Raw genomic sequence first — 18,064 nt, 5'->3', positions numbered from 1 at the left:
TACTTTAATTTCTCAAAATAATTTGAGGGTTCTTTTTTATTTCGGATCGGAGTAGTATAATTGCTAGAAAATTCAGTATTTCATTGTGGAATTCTAAAATAAAGTAAGTCCCTTTTTTAAGTACATGCCAATCTAGTTATCCACCTCTCCCCATATCCATGCTTTTCTTTTATCGTAATTTCACTTGGGTACGCCAAGATAGTCAGGTTATACTCTATATCAGAGCAAATTTCCTTTTTTTATTCAAGATATTTAATTTAATACTTTGAAAAATTAAAGCATGATTCCCCATAGAGATATGTACATAAAGGGGATCTTTGGATAATAATGCTGTTCGGACCTAAAGTTTACCTATACACGGATTAAGCATAAAGCCATAATATTTTATTATGCCATTGAAGGGGGGGGAGATAATACCGATTTAAGAGTAGTTCACTACTGCAATAAAAAAAAGAGAATTCTAGTTAACGGTTCCAATTTATTCTGAATTTTGCAGCCTGTGAATAGAAATCCACTTTTTCTTCTTTTTCATCTCAATAGAAAGAAATGGGAAGTTTTATTGTGTTAACAATGTATGTTTTAAGATAGAATCTATCGAGGAGAATAATAGAAACTGGATCAAAAAAAGCAGGAATAGATTTTTTGAAAAAGATTGGAAAAAAGTAAGTAGAATTATATTCAAAATAAAAGGGGCTTTTCGTAAGAAAACGTGGATGAATACTTGCTGTTTTCTAGATTTTTGATCGGATTTTTTGGCGGCATGGCCAAGCGGTAAGGCAGGGGACTGCAAATCCTTTATCCCCAGTTCAAATCTGGGTGCCGCCTGATCAATAAAATACTTAGGTTTTTTTTATAGTGCTGATCGAATTCGATAAATTTTTACTTCGCATAAGTTCGGGCAAGAGAGTAACTGGGCCTGCCGATACTGGGTTTAGAGAAACCATACCATAGTTCTATCCTCAAACTAGGGTTAGGGTTTGTTTTGACGGTAGTGGCCAAAATGGTTATCAATAGGGGTGAGGTAGTGTTTCCTTATTCTTTTATTATATGAATTTGAATTGGTTCTTAATTGAGATTCGATTTGATAATTTTAAAATACGAGGATAAGATGTCAGAAATCTTGGTATCCAAAGAAAGGTCCCTAAGGGGCATTCTTTTTTTTTTTCAATCTAAGATTCAAGAAGGGACTCCACGAAAGAATATCAAGACTTACTAATTATTATACATTTTTTTATCGTACATCTTATGTTACCTACATACACTAAAGTAAGGACTACTTAATTCTAACGAGAATCAGATTAAATAGGTCGATCAAAAATCAATTTAGGAGTTGTATTATGGATAAAATCTCTTCATTCTTTCATAGAATGATACAAAGCAAGGCTGCAGGGTTTAGGTCAAAAATAAACATTAGGTAAGGTAGGTATCCAATAAATATTTATCTATCGATAATTTTATGGTATATTCGGGCGTCCTTTGCTTAAAAAAAAAAAAAAGAGTAACAAAAGGAATAAAAAATCTTCCTATTCCCGCTTCTTCTATTCAGGACATCATTCCCGTACTCTTTCTTTTTTAAGGAAAAAAGGGCTATAGTATCTCGTATTTTTAATGCTCTCTAATTCTACCAGAATTCCTATAAGAATTTGTTAGGAGTAAATTCCTTGAACTGATTGATCCATGGCCTTAGGGCGGAATCCCTTTTTGACTCTGTACCCTTGATTCCACTATGATTATTGATCAATAGTAGAATAATCCCTTCATAGAAATAGGAGACATAATTTAGATGGATATAGTAAGTCTCGCTTGGGCTGCTTTAATGGTAGTCTTTACATTTTCTCTTTCACTAGTAGTATGGGGAAGGAGTGGACTCTAGGGATACTACTAATTGATTAAGTAATCAAATTGTTGTATCAATTCTTTTCTTTAATGGATCATTTTGCATTAATCATTTTGTCAAACGTTATTCTTTAATCTTTTTCTTTAGTTTTGTTTCACTCCTGTAAGAAACTCTTGTATTGTAAGTTGTAATGTAAGAAAGAGCCATTATACCAATTCAGAATTTCTACTAGAAATGACGAATGGTTAAAAAAAGTTCTATACATAAGAAAATTAGACTTTCTCTTCCACGGAACTATTCACGGCATATCACACATTTTCCATTTCCTTTTACTTTTTACTATAGTCTATTCTTCATATTATTTTTCTTTCCTTCCATGGATTCTTTGGTCAAGAATTGTCTTAGATTTTTTTATTTTGACCTGATTGAAATTAAGTGGATGCAATGAAAAAAGAAATTGAATTAGACTACTTAACTATTTCAATCTACTAATCTATTCTATGTAGATTCAAAGATAATATAATAGAAAGAATCTAAAGTGTCGTAGAAAAAACTATATGTAGTTCTTTCTACCACACTTTAAGATTCCAACCAGATCCTTTCATTTAAGACTTGGATTTTTTTTATTTAATCCCTTTTTAATTTCTTCAATGATTAATTGGAATTCCAATTAATTATTTTGGCTGACTGTTTTTACATAAATAATAAGTAAAAAAGAAGTAGGAACTAGAATGAACAGTGCAGTAGCAATAAATGCGAGAATATTGACTTCCATAACCTCTTTATTTTTTATTTTCACAATAACTCGGGATGTAATCCCATGGAGAGGAAAAAGGGGTATCTTGTAAATTCAAGGGTAGGGCTTGCATTCTGATAATACTGAATCAATTCAATATTATGAATATCGGATCTATCAAATCAATTCATGGATGAGAGTTATATTTCACGGATGAGAGTTATATAGTATAACATAGGAAGATCCTCTATCCACACTAAGACCAAAATGGGTTTTTTGATTGGATTAGGAATTCCCTCTTTTTTAATCCTTTTCTACTTTTTCTTTTCTATATCTCTAACCCACGAGCTTTCTTAATCTTATACTTTCTTAATCTTATACAATTTCCCTTCCTTTTTCTTATAGTTATACATACAATTATGTATGTATTATATGACCAACTTTCACTTTCTATGGGTCACATAGACATCCAAATAAGCAGTAGAAGTGAGATGGGGAAAAGAGGTCTGAAATAAAAAGGGAATACGATTTATGTATGGATTCCGGTAAAATACCGGTACTCTATTCCATAAGAGTGGAATAGGAAATTAAGATGAGGATGGTATCATCATAAAGAAAGATAGAGTAATATAATATCCTAAATTCTACTAATCCACATATCGTATGTGTGTCTTTCTTTATCGATTGGGAGTAGTGAAAAAAAAATTCCTATATGCCCTCCCTCCCTCTTTAATGAGAGATGCAAAATAAAAAAGTGAAGTAAGGGTGCCCTGTGGGTATTTGATCTTGCTCCCTGCCCCTTTTTTTCATGGAAAAAGGAAATATCAATTTCTCCATTCATTGAACCCTAGTTCGGGACTGACGGGGCTCGAACCCGCAGCTTCCGCCTTGACAGGGCGGTGCTCTGACCAATTGAACTACAATCCCCGCGGGGTGTATGGCATACCCATTCTTAAATAGAACCATAAGAAGATTCGATTCGTCTTTCGTACTCTAAGAAATAGACGAATCATATACTACATACCCACATATTATATTATACGTGGGTATAGTGAGAGTGACATAACTAGTATGTCGTGATTTTTTATCACTAAAAATGGATAATAATCCAGCCTTCAATAAGAAAAACTCTTTTGTTTGTAAGAAAGGAATGAGAGAGATATGGATTAGAAAAAAAAATTTCCCTTTTTTCTTTATCTTTTATTTCTATAGATCAGACATTTTATTTTATGGAAGAAAAACAAAAGGATTTAGTTCATACTCACGAAGCCCTAGATTTTTGGTTTGGGCCGAGCTGGATTTGAACCAGCGTAGACATTGTCAACGAATTTACAGTCCGTCCCCATTAACCACTCGGGCATCGACCCAGGAAGAATTTATTCTAGGGTTTTTGCTAATCTATGATTAACCTCCTTTCATAATACTCCCTACCCCCAGGGGAAGTCGAATCCCCGCTGCCTCCTTGAAAGAGAGATGTCCTGAACCACTAGACGATAGGGGCATCACTAGACGATAGGGCCATATACAACCGCTCGTGATTATACTATAATCATAGTATGAGCAGTTTTTTGGAATTGTCAATATACTCGAAAAGTATAAATAGATCCAAAGCAAAGAGTTTTTCCAACTTTTCTGTTATGTTTTCATCTAGGATTTTTTTTAGTTGATCGTTATAGATTAATTCTCCGTGCTTCATTTAGTGTTCATACCAAAAATGCATCCATCCCGCACTAAGTCATAAAATTCTCTAAAAATATAGAGAAAGTTTCAAAAACAAAGAAAAAAAGTGAATCAATTTAGTAGAAAAGTACTCTATCAGATTCGAACCAACGACTTACGTCTTAGCACGAGATTACTCTACCACTAATTTAAAAAGCCCTTTATCGGATTTGAACCGATGACTTATGCCTTACCATGGCATTACTCTACCACTGAGTTAAAAGGGCTTTTTATTTAATTCAAAAATTAGCCACTTGGATTTCCCATTATGGGTCTACTGCATAATGTACATATTATATATATAATATATAGAGATAGAGAGAGAGACATTATGTAGAGATTGTATATGTATATATCGATATCTTGAGAGCTCAAAATAAAATTAATAAAAAAAAACATACCCTACATAACATATCCAACTCTTCTTGGTTCAGGGTTTTCCGTTTCCGAAGACTAGTAAAATAGGCGGATTCTGGAACCCCAAGGATTCAACGGTATATGGATATGGAAAATATAAGATTTCCGATCCTAGCGGGAAAAGGCGGGGAACAGATACCCAATAGGATATAGGATCCTTGGGAGGAACTTTTGGTAATGGCCTTGATCCTCTATGCTATTTTTTATGTGTTCTTAGTTCTATTGAACTTTTTGCATTCTTTTAAACAAGAATCTAATAAACTAGAATTGAGTCAGTGGAAAAAAGGAGAGAGAGGAAAGTGTTAAATGGAGAGAGTCGACTAATCAGAGACTTTTAGGATCTTCTTTACATCAGGTAAATCTGTCGGCCCTGTCCGTTTTTTTCTTTAAGTTACGACTCTTTGCTGCTTACTTCTATCAAGCCATAGGGAAAGTCTATGATGAATTTGGAAAACTCATCTCACTCTTACTCTATGGCTCGGACTTAATGGGGGAAGAAAACATCTTCCATAATTTCTTTTTTGTTCAATTCTGGACAAAAAAGAAAAGGAAAAAAGGAATTTATAGGGACAGTGTTACCCCCTATATCCCCTAGTTTATATTGTAGGAATAATAAAACAATTTAGCAGTCTGACACACTTACGTCCTTGCAAAGTAAATAATTATTATTGTAGTCGTAACCGTAGAATAGGATCCTAATCAAAATAAATACATTTGGTTCAGGCGCTATTAGCATGGTAAGAAAAGATTTTTTTTACAGACCAGAGGGGCTATCTAAATCCTAAAGTAAAGGCGAGCGATCGAAGTAGAAGTACCAACGGCTCAGTGTCATGAACCTTCTCCATCTGATTCAATAAGGGGGAATTAGCCTTCTTGTCAAATGGCTATCCTTGACAAAGGGTACCATTTATACCATAATCTACAATGTAGCGGGTATAGTTTAGTGGTAAAAGTGTGATTCGTTCTATTAATAACTGAATTTGAAATGATATACTTAAGGCATCCTTAAGTTTTTTATTTTTATATTCCGATGAAAACTTTAGTTCTTATAAAGGATTAAATCCTTTTCCTCTCAATAGCATATTGAGGAAGAATATACATTCTGGCGATTTGTATCCAAAGACTAATTTAAATTGCATCCAAAATAAAAATAGGATTATGAGTACAGAGTCGCGAAGCATAATTTTGCATTGGATTAAGTATTCCAATTTTGAAAATATGAGTAAAGGATCTATGGATGAAGATACAAAAAAGTTGATTTCCAATCGTAACTAAATCTTCTTAAAATAAGGAATAAGGAAGCCAAATAGCTAAAAAACGATAGTTTTGGTTTACTAGAACCATCCGCATATTGTTTCAGCTCGGTGGAAACCCAATTCTTTTCCTCAGGATCTCTTGAATGAAATTAGGGAACGAAGTAAGTAGATTAGATGAATTTAGATAGAATTTCTATCTCCTACTCTATAAGGATCATCTAGAAAGCGGAGAGCTTTGGTTCCATTCAAATAGAAAAGCTGACATAGATGTTAAGTGGTGAGAATATCCATAAAGGAGCCGAATGAAATCAAAATTTCATGTTCGGTTTTGAATTAGAGACGTTAAAAATAATCAACCAACGTCGACTATAACCCCTAGCCTTCCAAGCTAACGATGCGGGTTCGATTCCCGCTACCCGCTCCATTCTGTATAAAAGGAGTATTCTATTTGTCTAGACATGTTAGAGGCTTGTATTCAAGCCTTTTTTGTCCACCAGTTTCTGGTACTCCAGAGCGGAGTAGAGCAGTTTGGTAGCTCACGAGGCTCATAACCTTGAGGTCACGGGTTCGATTCCCGTCTCCGCACTTAGCAGTCTGTATAAAAGGACTATTCTATTTCTCTAGATATGTATGGTAGAGGGGCGTATCCAACCCTTTTTTATTCATTAGTTCCCGGCCCTAGAGGGCAAAATTGAGCAGTTTGCGAAGTCACTTGCCTTCAAAAAAAGAAGGCGCAAGGCCTCTCCCTACCCTGCAGAAAATAAAAATGAAACGAAAGGGACAGTCTACCTCTCCCTTCCCTTTAAAAAAAGTTTGCCCGTTGTTTGTCTCAGTTAATACCCAATTTTTGGAGCTCTGTTGGCGAGTTCTATTTCTGCCTCTGGAGCGCCCTCTTTTTTTGAGTGGGATGCAAAGGAAGGGTAAGATAGTAAGGGATACGGCACTAGACTAACACCTAATTAATACTTAATTTAATATAAGTAGTTAAACAGTTAACTAGACTAAACTTTTTATCATAGTACTTTGATAAATTAAGCGGGCGAGCGGCGGGAATCGAACCCGTATCTTCTCCTTGGCAAGGAGATATTTTACCATTGAACTACGCTCGCTACGGTATATATTTTATAGCGTATATCCGCCTGGGTCGACCTTCTATGTCTGGGTCGACCGTTTCATTTCATTTTCTATTATATTAGAGTTTTCCTTTTTTTATTATCTGTCAATGAATATTCTAATGGGAATGGAATTTCATAATACTGAAAGAGAAGAGCTAGCAATTCGGAACGCAAATTGCGTTTTAATACGTCTCACTATTCTAATTTTTTAGAAGAAATGGCCTTTATTATTTCTTTTTTATGGGGTTAATAAATATTAACCAAATTTCATTTAAGAAATGAGAGAATTCAGAATAGCTACGAGAAAGACTAGTCCAATCCATAATGATGTACCGGAAAATACAACATTTTTATTATTTGACCAACCATCAGGAGAAGCAAATACAAGGGGTACACTAATTACTAAGACTGAGGAAGTCGCAATTAATGCAAAAACAGCTAATTGGAAAGCAATAGTCATATTTCTAATCCTCCAAGCTACCATCAAATAAAGTTGACTACATATTTGATCCCTCACTTAAACCAAAATTGTAAAAAAATACAAGAAGTAGGAGGGGTTTAATCATGAATCCATTGATTCTTCTCTTTAATTCAAATTTATTACTTAAACCGCTTTTTTATTTGGATATGGGGGTGAGAAGAGATTATTTACTCTTTATTTCACAAGCGGGTATAGCGGATCCTGTATCCGTGTATACAGTATACAGAGATATATCGAAAAGGAACTTGTATCTGATATCTTTCTAGAGGCTAATAAATCTTTTTATTTTTTATATGGCTATGTTCTATTTGTAGGAGTAAAATAAGGATTAGGCTGTGGAGAGATGGCTGAGTGGTTGATAGCTCCGGTCTTGAAAACCGGTATAGTTCTAGGAACTATCGAGGGTTCGAATCCCTCTCTCTCCTTTTGCTTATTGAATACGTTTGTTTCTTTCATTTTTATTTATTTTTTTTTTCTGTCCCTTATCTTTCTTTCATAAAAAGGAATGAATGGCTCGGCTAGATGGAATAACCGAGCCAGAACAGAAAAAAAGTAGAACAGGTATAAATAAGAAAATCTTAGTTAAGAGGGTTCATGTAAAGAACAGGTTCCAAATCACGATCGATTCCCTTTTCAAAACCTGCTGCAGCAGCTCGGGCTCTTCCTGCATGCCATAAATGGCCCACAAAAAAGAAGAATCCTAGAACAAAATGAGAAGTTGATAACCAACTTCTAGGAGAGACATAATTAACTGCATTGATCTCGGTAGCTACGCCACCCACGGAATTTAAAGAGCCTAAAGGAGCGTGGGTCATATATTCTGCTGAGCGTCGTTCTTGCCAAGGTTGTATGTCTTTTTTCAACCTACTCAAGTCCAAACCGTTGGGGCCCCTTAGAGGTTCTAACCATGGAGCACGAAGGTCCCAAAAACGCATAGTTTCCCCTCCAAAGATAACCTCCCCAGTTGGGGAACGCATTAGATATTTACCTAAACCTGTGGGTCCTTGAGCGGATCCCACATTAGCTCCAAGACGCTGGTCTCTAACTAGAAAAGTAAATGCTTGAGCTTGAGAAGCTTCTGGCCCGGTGGGTCCATAAAACTCACTCGGATAAGCTGTATTATTGAACCATACAAAACAACAAGCGATAAAACCAAAGACAGATAAAGCAGCTAAACTATAAGACAAGTAAGCTTCTCCAGACCATACAAATGCACGGCGAGCCCATGCGAAGGGTTTGGTTAAAATATGCCAAATTCCGCCAAATACACAAATAAAACCCAACCATACATGCCCACCAATTATATCTTCTAAATCATCTACACTAACAATCCACCCTTCTCCACCAAAAGGAGATTTTAGTAAATAACCAAATATAACACTGGGACTAAGGGTCAAATTGGTAATTTTTCTTACATCTCCCCCCCCAGGGGCCCAGGTATCATATACACCGCCAAAATAAAGAGCCTTGAGTACTAGAAGAAAAGCACCTAGACCTAACAAAATTAAGTGAATACCCAAAATTGTAGTCATTTTATTTCTATCTTTCCAGACATAACCAAAGAATGGAAAAGATTCCTCAAGAGTCTCGGGTCCCAGAAGCGCGTGATAAATGCCACCGAAGCCTAAGACTGCGGAGGAAATTAGGTGAAGTACGCCAGATACAAAGTACGGAAAAGTATCTAGAACTTCCCCCCCTGGCCCTACTCCCCAACCTAGAGTAGCTAAGTGTGGAAGTAAAATCAACCCTTGTTCATACATGGGCTTTTCTGGTACGAAATGGGCCACTTCAAATAGGTTCATTGCTCCGGCCCAGAATACGATTAATCCGGCATGAGCTACATGAGCTCCAAGCAGTTTACCGGACAAATTGATAAGTCTGGCATTCCCAGCCCACCAAGCAAAGCCGGTGGTTTCTTGGTCACGACCAGCTAAAACGAAAGTTCCATTAAAGAGCGTTTCCACGTGGTAGAACCTCCTCAGGGAATATAAGATTTTCATGAGGCTGATCCTGAGCTGCCATCCACGCACGAATACCCTCGTTTAAAAGAATATTTTTGGTGTAGAAAGTCTCAAATTCAGGATCTTCCGCTGCACGGATTTCCTGGGAAACAAAGTCATAGGCACGTAAGTTCAGAGCCAAGCCAACTACGCCAATAGCACTCATCCATAAACCGGTGACGGGTACAAATAGCATAAAGAAATGTAACCAACGTTTATTGGAAAAAGCAACACCAAAGATTTGGGACCAAAAGCGGTTAGCAGTGACCATTGAATAAGTTTCTTCAGCTTGAGTTGGGTTAAAAGCACGGAAGGTATTTGCACCATCACCGTCCTCAAATAGAGTGTTTTCTACGGTCGCTCCATGAATAGCGCATAGCAGAGCCGCACCTAATACTCCGGCAACTCCCATCATATGAAATGGGTTCAACGTCCAATTATGAAATCCTTGGAAGAAAAGGATGAATCGAAATATCGCTGCTACGCCAAAACTCGGCGCAAAGAACCAACCAGATTGCCCCAGTGGATAAATAAGGAATACAGAAACAAAAACAGCAATTGGACCAGAGAATGAGATTGCATTATAAGGCCGCAATTGAACAGACCGAGCAAGTTCAAATTGGCGTAACATGAAACCTATTAGTGCAAAAGCCCCGTGGAGAGCTACAAAAGTCCATAGACCGCCTAATTGACACCAACGAGTAAAATCTCCTTGTGCTTCGGGCCCCCATAGTAGCAACAAAGAGTGTGCTAAACTATTGGCAGGGGTAGAAACTGCTGCGGTTAAGAAATTACAACCTTCCAAATAGGAACTAGCCAATCCATGGGTATACCAAGAAGTTACAAAAGTTGTCCCTGTAAACCAACCCCCTAAAGCGAAATAAGCACAAGGAAAGAGCAATAGGCCAGACCATCCTACAAAAACGAAACGGTCCCTTCGTAACCAGTCATCCATAGTATCAAATAGATCATTTTCTTCTTTAGGAATTCTACCAAGGGCTATAGTCATAGTGATCCTCCTATTCAATTACTTCAACCATTTCCGAGCACCTCATATCACTTTCCAAGGCATATGATAGTTTTATTATCTGTGGACGATTTCTTTCTCGTTCAATGCCCTTTTTCAATGGTCTCGAAGAGAGAAATTTCCCATTTTTATCTATGGAGTCACAGTCACAACCGAGGTCGTGGTAAATCCATGAATTTGATTCGATTTGTTTTTCTTATACTATTTATTTGTTTTTCTTATACTATAGAAATAGAAATAAATTGTTTTTCTTATACTATAGAAAGAAATAAACCTTTGAATTCAGCATTATTCCAAGACTCCTATTTCAAAGTCTATCTTTTAAGGGAAAAATGCAAATAAAAGTAACCCTTCTTTTCCCATTCCCTCTCTATTGCATGGGTGGAAGAACTAAAATAATAGAGGATTCTGAAAAAAAAAAATGGACCTTCGAAATCCAATTTTATGTGTAGCGCAAAGGAGTTGCGATTTCTTCTTATTCCTATAGAACATCTAGTAACAAGAATATGAAATCGTAAATAGCGAAAAATTCTTGTCTTGCGCGGTCTAAGTCTAAGGAAATAAAAAAAATTCGCTTATACAATTTCATCTACATCGAATTTATATATCAGAATAGCGGATAGAGGCATCATTAAAGGAGTCAGGTCTACTTACTTTATGCTTCTTTCCAATTTTATGGTGGATTTGATAAGAACCCTTTTTGCTTTCTTGATAAATAATCGACAAAAAAAGCGTTTTTTTTATATAACCTGCTTGTTTTATTATAATTATAACAAGTCCTATATGGAAATGCCCGCTAAAGAGAAAATCTATTTGATTGTCTCTCGGCCAATATCGATTTTTAGAAAGAAAAAACAAGAATTTTCTTCTTTTTTTATTAACATTAAGAAAAAAGAATATAATTAAAATGGAATTGGCAATATAATTTTTATAGACTTTTGAAAGAAAAAAAAGGGGTTTTTTGCAACCGTTATTTCTTATTTCTTGCCTATATCATATCACGGAAACCTTTCGCTTTGGAACGTGGAGAGATGGCTGAGTGGACTAAAGCGGCGGATTGCTAATCCGTTGTACAATTTTTTTGTACCGAGGGTTCGAATCCCTCTCTTTCCGCTCCCTTGGATCATTTGGGACTTTCGAATTGGAAAGAATTCTGACCCCCGGATTTTCTCATAGATAAATGTACGAAACAAATCCAATAAGAAAAAAAAAAACTGAATTTTTACTCCTCGCGTCCAGGATTCCGTCCTGGGTCATTAGATAAGAATCCAAAGATAAAGAGTGAAACAAAGAATATCACTACTGTATAAACAAAAAGTTTGAGAGTAAGCATTACATAATCTCCAAGATTTTTTTTTAAGGAATAGATTACCAGTTTTTCCTTACCACACGGATCCACTAGGATGGTTTTTTTTTATACCTAAAAATGCAAAAAAGAATTCTTGAAAAAAATTGCAAGAATTCTTTTATAATAAGCACTCTTATCAATAGCAAAAATAGGGTTAGGTGGTTAGGTATTGTGTAGGTACCTTTAGGTACCTGCTCAACCTAGGTGCAGGGGAGTAGAAAGGCTGATCCAAATTTATTGCTGTAGCTACCCATTCAATGTAGAAGAATTTAAATTTTAGAATCGAAGGTTCATAATATAAAAATATAAAACTTCTCGGCTTTTACCCATTTTAAAATTTTTTTGGAATGAACACATCATTCAATTTGGCATACAGAGTACTAAAGATTTCATCGAAAACTTACAGCAGCTTGCCAAACAAAGGCTAATAGAAAAAAGAATAGAGGTATAACAGGCATAATATCCACGATTGGATTGAAAATAGCATAAGCTTCGGGTAATTTGGCAAAGAAAAAACTAGTAGGATAAAGAACAGAATTAAAACAGATACAGGTTAAACTAAGTATATTAGGCATAACAAGCATTTCATTCTTGTAGAGTAAATAATTGGATTTTTCTTGAGTTATTTTTTTAAGGGAAAGAAGGAAAAGGCAGATTCAAAATCTTTTTTCTTCGGACTTTCCCAAACACAAAATACCTCCTTGTATTCGCACTCTCAAATGAGAGTGGAATAAATTCGACTTTCATATAATATCTTAATAGAATTCCATGTAATGATCAATGCATTTTTTTGATTCTATATTATCCGCATGTGTAGAATACTAGCAAGAGAATATCCCTCCTTTTTTATGTAATTGAAATGGTATTGACGAATAACAAATAAACATACTAGTGTTTATTAGTGTCGCATAAAACCCGAAATGGGGCGTGGCCAAGTGGTAAGGCAGCGGGTTTTGGTCCCGTTACTCGGAGGTTCGAATCCTTCCGTCCCAGATTGTTTCTGATGAAACAAACGGTGAAATCATATAGTATTCCGTACGAGACAAAAGTTTATTAAAGAGAATAATGATATCTTATTCTTTCTCAGAAAACATAATAAAGTCTTAAGTCCAGTCAAATTGACTATCTTTATTTTCATGAAAAAATGGGATCTATCAAGCACATTCAGGATATGCCTCTACTATAAAATCACTTAGTCATATTTTTTTCTTCCTTTTGGTATTCGAGTTGAAGAAGTACGAGAATTCTATAACTACCAAAAACTTTCAATCTTTTCATTGGAATAGTTTATTTAGTTATTATAGTTAATTGTTTTTGGTACTGAAAAAATATATTACTACTAGAATTCTAATTCTAGTAATTAAATTAATTAAACTTTTTTGGAGGTTGATAGTTTATTTATTGAGGAAGAGTCAATCCTTCTTTTCTCACTTCAAGATTGATCATCTCGAGCCATCCGTTGAGGGTGGAAATTTAAGAATAAATAAGTTTTAAGCAAACTTGTTTAGTCGTCTTTTTCAAACTATGTTTCATTCATATGATAGAATTTTAATATGGGTTTAAATAAATTGGATCTTGGCGGAGGCTTCCCGGATAAATACTTACTTTCTTTTATCCATATTGCTCCATAGATAGCAAGTTTTAATTAGTATAAAAAAACTAAACCAATGACTATTCATGATTCCATCCATATTGGATCAATTCTCTATACCACTTTGCAATGAAAAGAGGAATGTTTGTTATGGTAAAACTTCGTTTAAAACGATGTGGTAGAAAGCAACGTGCGACTTGAAGGACATGATCGATTGTGGATTTTGCTATCCATCATTTTCCATAGTAATGAAAATGCTCTTGGCTCGACATAGCCTGTTCTATTCGTTCCGAACCAAATTTGCGCTGGGTTTAAGTAACATAGTACACGATGGAGCTCGAGAGGACAGAATTTTTTTTATCAAGGGAAAGAATCTAGGGTTAGTGAAAACTAATAAATTAGGCCAACTTTGTCAGTCTATCCTTAATATAGAAATAAATCGAAAGGTTAAAATAAGAAGAAAGTCCAATAAAAGTATATCAGAATCAATCCCTCTTATTAGATTTCTATAGAAGAGATAAATGCTTTATCGAAGGAAATAAGAAAAAAGGGTATGTTGCTACTCTTTTGAAAGAAAAAAATAGGAATTCCCGAAGTAATGTCTAAACCCAAGGATTTCACAAATCAAAGATAAAGGATTCCAGAACAAGTAAACACAATTTTCAATTGTCTCAACAACAGAGTTGGATTAGAATAAGGAATAAAAGTCAATTCGTTCGAAATGAGACAAAGAAAAGAGTTTAAAGACGACTCAAAAATTTTGGAAGGATTTTGCCTTCGAAGTTTGTCAGGCAAAATTAGCCCACTTGAGTCATGAGTATAAATGAAATTTGTTTTTTCTGTAAGGAAATTAATGCACGTCATAGTCTAATTTCTATTATTATCGACAGAAATTCGAATCATTTTCTCGAGCCGTATGAGGAGAAAACCTCATATACGTTTCTAGGGGGGGGCGTTGTTTATCTACATCTATCCCAATAAGCTGTCTATCGAATCGTTGCAATTGATGTTCGATCTCGAAGAGAAGGAAGAGATCTTCAAAAAGTAGGTTTTTATGATCCGATAAAGAATCAAACTTGTTTAAATGTTCCAGCTATTCTCTATTTCCTTGAAAAGGGTGCTCAACCAACAAGAACTGTTTATGATATTTTAAGGAAGGCAGAATTCTTTAAAGAAAAAGAAAGAACTTTGAGTTAATTGAAGAACTAAATGAATCAAAAAATAGGATAGGAGAAGATTATTAGTATTCCTAGTTGTCTAATTATTTAGACACAATTTACCTCTTTTTTAATCCTATTTGGATTTATATTATATCGTGCCAATCCAACATAAGCCCCTATTTTATTTACTTTTTCTATCTAATTTGTTTTCTTACCATTGTATTTCCATTGACAAAGGTCTATTGAACAAATAGAATTTGTAGATAGATGGGTCTCTTTATCCTCACTCCATATTCAATTTTTCCGCCTACACTTCGCTCAAATGATAAGGGTGTTCCTCTTGCATGTATTCTCATACAATATAATATATATTTTTTATAATATATATTTTTTGTTAATAAAAATCGCTAAAAATAAGGAGAATTTGGCCATCGTGATTAGGGTCGCTCTTTTTTTAACTTTACTTTAGTGGAATTTCACCGGACCTGTTCGTTTTGGCATTTGAGTGTTTTTCATGGTCGATAAAAAAAATCTTTTGATGTCTTGCTAGTTCAATGTTTTGACAGAAGCGCGCGGTGTAATTCCATTGATTTTTGGATTTCGATCGTATCTAAGATCCTTTTTTTATCTGGGTTGCTAACTCAATGGTAGAGTACTCGGCTTTTAAGTGCGACTATGATCTTTTACACATTTGGATGAAACAACAAATTCGTCCAGACTCTTGGTAGAGTCTAGAAGACCACGACTGATCCTCAAAGGTAATGAATGGAAAAAATAGCATGTCGTAATAAAATCAATCTTTTTTGAATGGAATCCAAAATTACGATTTTCTGGGTCTAATGAATAAATGGATAGAGCCTGGCTCCAATTCTGGTAAAATAAAAAGCAACGAGCTGAACTTCCTAATTGGAATGATTCCCCGCTCTAATTAGACGTTAAAAATAGATTAGTGCCGGATGCGGGGAAAGGTTGGGTTTTCCTATGAGTGGACCCTTTATTTTTTCTTTTTTTTTTTAGAAATCCTAATTATTCTTGATTATGGATTGAATAAGGGATGTTATGGATTGAATGTGTAAAAGAAGCAGTATATTGATAAAGAGGCTGTATTCCAAAGTCAAAAGAGCGATTGGCCTGCAAAAATAAAAAACTTGTTCTGTTCTTTTTTTTTAATTAGAACAAACATAAACTAATTGGGTAGAAAAGGAGCAGAAAAAGATCTGTGGATTAGACTCCCTTTCTTTCCAGGGTTTGTATTAAAAATGCAACACCCTGTTCTGACCATATTGCACTATGTATCATCATTCGATAAACCGAGAAATGCTTCTTCTCTCTGATTCAAGTAGAAATACAAATGGAAAAATTCGAAGGGTATTCAGAAAAACATAAATCTCGTCAACAATACTTTGTCTACCCACTTCTCTTTCAGGAATATATTTATGCATTTGCCCACCATTATGGATTAAATGGTTCTGAACCTGTGGAAATAGTTGTTAGTTGTAATAACAAGAAATTTAGTTCACTACTTGTGAAACGTTTAATTATTCGAATGTATCAGCAGAATTTTTTGGATAACTCGGTTAATCATCCTAACCAAGATCGATTATTGGATTACAAAAATTATTTTTATTCTGAGTTTTATTCTCAGATTCTATCTGAAGGGTTTGCGATCGTTGTGGAAATCCCATTCTCGCTACGGGAATTTTTTTGTCTGAAAGAAAAAGAAATACCAAAGTTTCAGAATTTACGCTCTATTCATTCAATATTTCCCTTTTTAGAAGACAAATTTTTGCATTTGGATTATCTATCACATATAGAAATACCCTATCCTATCCATTTGGAAATCCTGGTTCAACTCCTTCAATACCGTATCCAAGATGTTCCATCTTTGCATTTATTGCGATTCTTTCTCAACTATTATTCGAATTGGAATAGTTTTATTACTTCAATGAAATCCATTTTTTTTTTTCAAAAAGAAAATAAAAGACTATTTCAATTCCTATATAACTCTTATGTATCAGAATATGAATTTTTTTTGTTGTTTCTTCGTAAACAATCTTCTTGCTTACCATTAGCATCTTCTGGAACTTTTCTGGAACGAATCCACTTTTCTAGGAAGATGGAACATTTTGGGATAATGTACCCTGGTTTTTCTCGGAAAACCCTATGGTTCTTTATGGATCCTCTTATGCATTATGTTCGATATCAAGGAAAGGCAATTCTTGCATCAAAAGGCACTTTTTTTTTGAAGAAGAAATGGAAATGCTACCTTATCAATTTCTGGCAATATTATTTCTGTTTTTGGACTCAGCCGCGAAGAATCCATATAAACCAATTAGCAAACTCTTGCTTCGATTTTATGGGGTACCTTTCAAGTGTACAAAAAAGTTCTTTGTTAGTAAGGAATCAAATGCTGGAGAATTCATTTCTAATAGATACTCGAATGAAAAAATTCGATACCATAGTCCCCGCTACTCTCCTCATAGGATACTTATCAAAAGCTCAATTTTGTACTGGATCGGGGCATCCTATTAGTAAACCCATTTGGACAGATTTATCAGATTGGGATATTCTTGATCGATTTGGTCGGATATGTAGAAATCTTTTTCATTATCATAGTGGATCTTCGAAAAAACGGACTTTGTATCGACTAAAGTATATACTTCGACTTTCATGTGCTAGAACTTTAGCTCGTAAACATAAAAGCACGGTACGAACTTTTATGCAACGATTGGGTTCGGCATTTTTAGAAGAATTTTTTATGGAAGAAGAGCAAGTTTTTTCTTTGATGTTCACCAAAACAACTCTTTTTTCTTTCTGTGGATCACACACTGAGCGTATTTGGTATTTGGATATTATACGTATCAATGACCTGGTCAACCCTCTTAATTAATCATTAGACGAAATTAAGAAACAGGAAAGGGTTGATAAATGATCAAGAAAAAACTTTTCTATTTTTCATTCTGAAATGTTCTTTTTATTATAATAAAGAGTAGGTGAATCAACTTACTAATTAAAAAAATTAGTAGAACTTCCTCTTTGGAATAGAAATTGGCTATTTCTACATAGGGAAAGTCGTGTGCAATGAAAAATGCAAGCACGATTTGGGGAGGGATTTTTCTCTATTGTAACAAGGAAGAATTATCTACTCCATCCGACTAGTTCCGGGTTCGAGTCCCGGGCAACCCATATAGAAAAGACCCATCAAAGTTTTTCACTTTGACTCACTTCATTTACAAATACAAAATTATTGGTTTGGTTAATTTAGTTATATGGATAGCTAATCTTTGGGCTGACTTGGTTGACATTGGTATATAGTCTATGTTATACTGTTAAATAACAAGCCTTCTATTATCTATATTCTAGTTAATACGTGTGCT

At 34.9% G+C, this 18,064-nt stretch overlaps 5 non-coding genes across 5 annotated transcripts; 4 read left to right on the top strand and 1 right to left on the bottom strand.

Moving 5' to 3' along the window:
- The first annotated feature begins 754 nt into the window (after positions 1 to 754).
- TRNAC-GCA (transfer RNA cysteine (anticodon GCA)) lies at positions 755 to 825 on the top strand. Its single transcript has one exon. It is a non-coding gene; the product is annotated as a tRNA-Cys (tRNA).
- A 3,622-nt stretch (positions 826 to 4,447) lies between these two features.
- TRNAT-GGU (transfer RNA threonine (anticodon GGU)) lies at positions 4,448 to 4,519 on the bottom strand. The gene has a single exon. It is a non-coding gene; the product is annotated as a tRNA-Thr (tRNA).
- A 1,958-nt stretch (positions 4,520 to 6,477) lies between these two features.
- On the top strand, positions 6,478 to 6,551 carry TRNAM-CAU (transfer RNA methionine (anticodon CAU)). Its single transcript has one exon. It is a non-coding gene; the product is annotated as a tRNA-Met (tRNA).
- A 1,347-nt stretch (positions 6,552 to 7,898) lies between these two features.
- On the top strand, positions 7,899 to 7,986 carry TRNAS-UGA (transfer RNA serine (anticodon UGA)). The gene has a single exon. It is a non-coding gene; the product is annotated as a tRNA-Ser (tRNA).
- A 3,627-nt stretch (positions 7,987 to 11,613) lies between these two features.
- Positions 11,614 to 11,701, top strand: TRNAS-GCU (transfer RNA serine (anticodon GCU)). Its single transcript has one exon. It is a non-coding gene; the product is annotated as a tRNA-Ser (tRNA).
- The last annotated feature ends 6,363 nt before the right edge of the window (positions 11,702 to 18,064 follow it).

Source organism: Triticum urartu, unplaced genomic scaffold (genome assembly GCF_056163025.1).
Source record: "Triticum urartu cultivar PI428250 unplaced genomic scaffold, HENAU_Tu73 scaffold2, whole genome shotgun sequence".
Classification (NCBI taxonomy): Eukaryota; Viridiplantae; Streptophyta; class Magnoliopsida; order Poales; family Poaceae; genus Triticum; species Triticum urartu.
The sequence above is the reverse complement of the archived record's forward strand: the minus strand, read 5'-3'. Positions and strand labels throughout refer to the sequence as shown.